Below are 1,987 nucleotides of genomic sequence, written 5' to 3'. Positions count from 1 at the left end.
CCCCCTTGTGTGTTCTTGCTTAAACTTGCCTGTGAGTGTCGATTGCAGCTTCTTGGAATTTCCGCACCCCAGGCTGGCAGTTCCGATTGCAGCCTACGAGATTACCCCACCCTCGGCCTCCTGGAGAAGTTGGTGCAAGATTAGGCTACTGGAAACCCCCAACCCTCTTACCTCCCTAGCCACCTGCGTGTGGTTTTTGCCCTTATAAGCCCCAGACTTGTAAGCCTCGGCGCGGCAGCTAGCCAACCTGGTGACGCTGTGCGCCCCTGCGCTGCGCCAGAAATAAAGCCTCTTGCTTTTTGCATCGAGTCTCGGTCTCCGCTCGCTTTTTGGGTTGGTCGTCACTCCCCCGGGCCTGCCGCGGAATTCTCAGCGGCCTAACACAGGCACATAACAATAAAATCTATAGATGTATCCCTGCCCAGCCAGTAGGAGACAGTCGCCATCTCTAGAACAGACCCATTATGGGATTATCAAGTAGAAACTCCTGAAGGAACTTTACTCATCAATATACATTTTATCTCCCAGTCTGCATCTGACATCAGGCACAAGCTTCAAGAATTAGATGAAGGCCCTCAAGTCCAACAAAAGGATCTCCTAAACCTGCCCTTCAAGGTCTTTTAATAACCAAGATGGGGAGAGGTGAAGGAAAAGAAAGTGGGACTGATAACAGCCCCCAAAACAGAAAAAAGCTTTTCAAATCATGGCTGCCCTGTAAAGGAGTTTTTCCAGAGAGTCACTCAAAAGGGCCTCAGGCAAGTAGATGATAAGGCCACACCCTTCTACAGGAACTGAGCCCTGCCTCCACTAAGACTCTGGGTCCCTGCAATACCCCAGAAAATGGGCTCTGCCAGGACCGTGCCTCTGGACCCTCTGAAACTACTTCAGTCTGATGGGCACATCAGGCTTTGGAACAAACTGAACTTCTACACACTGGGATGACCGAGCCTTAGGCAACTTTCTGGCACAGGTAAAAACACTGGAACCACATCCTCTACTTTCCCTGAATTTTCAGTGCCTAAATTTCCCTCTCCTACCTCCATCATCAGAGTAAAAGGTAAAATGCAAAACCCTTGTGTATTTTACAGCTTCTCTGTCCACTGGGAGATAAAGTATTTGCCCACCCCTTTTGTGCTTCCCAAGTAACCCCCACTGGGAAAAGATCTTATGGCTTCCTTCCTCTGACATATGAAAAAAGCTTAACTGAAACTTTACATGCAACTCTTTCCTTGGTATGCTCTGAGCTTTCAAACTATAGAACTTTCTGCCTTAGTTCACCTAAAATTGTCTATATGTTTGTGTAACCATGTATGTCACATATATATAATGTTTCACTACCAAAATATATTAAAGAGCTCTAATTAATTGGATTAAAGAAAAATAAAGTGCTTACATCAAATATTTCATAAAAAACAAAATAGAAAGTAATTTGTGAGTAAGAGAAAGAGATGTAAAGAGATAATAAGTGTGGAAATATATTTTTGGTAAGGAAGGATCTTGTATGAAAATTTTTTGTCCTAAAATGACTAGTTATTTAGGAAATGGGAGAGTTAGGACAAAACAGAAAGTTTTAGACATGTTTGGTAGATGGCCTGTGCAGGTTGGAATAAAGTTTATAAAGGGAATTTATGAAGGAATTTAGTATATGATAAAACAAAGTTTTCCTAAAATATTAATTTGCTTTTATAAATATCTGCCCCAAGGCTGTGTGAAATTCCTAAAGCTCTAGTAAGCCTCGATATATATTACCAATAATCATTACATATACTAAATACGTATCACAAAATTAACCAAATCTCCTTTACATCTGTAACCATGACTATTGTGGAATCTTTACCATCCACAAATGGTTGTTGTTTTGGTCCGATTTTTCTTAAACAACAGTTCATAATCAACTACTGTCCAAGATTCGCTTCTTTGGAAAATGTCATGGAGAGAACTAAAATTTTTATGACTTTTTATTTAAAACATTATTAATTATCTTACT

Source organism: Propithecus coquereli, unplaced genomic scaffold (assembly GCF_000956105.1).
Source record: "Propithecus coquereli isolate 6110/MARCELLA unplaced genomic scaffold, Pcoq_1.0 Scaffold182, whole genome shotgun sequence".
NCBI classification, from domain to species: domain Eukaryota; kingdom Metazoa; phylum Chordata; class Mammalia; order Primates; family Indriidae; genus Propithecus; species Propithecus coquereli.
Note: the sequence above shows the minus strand (reverse complement) of the source record.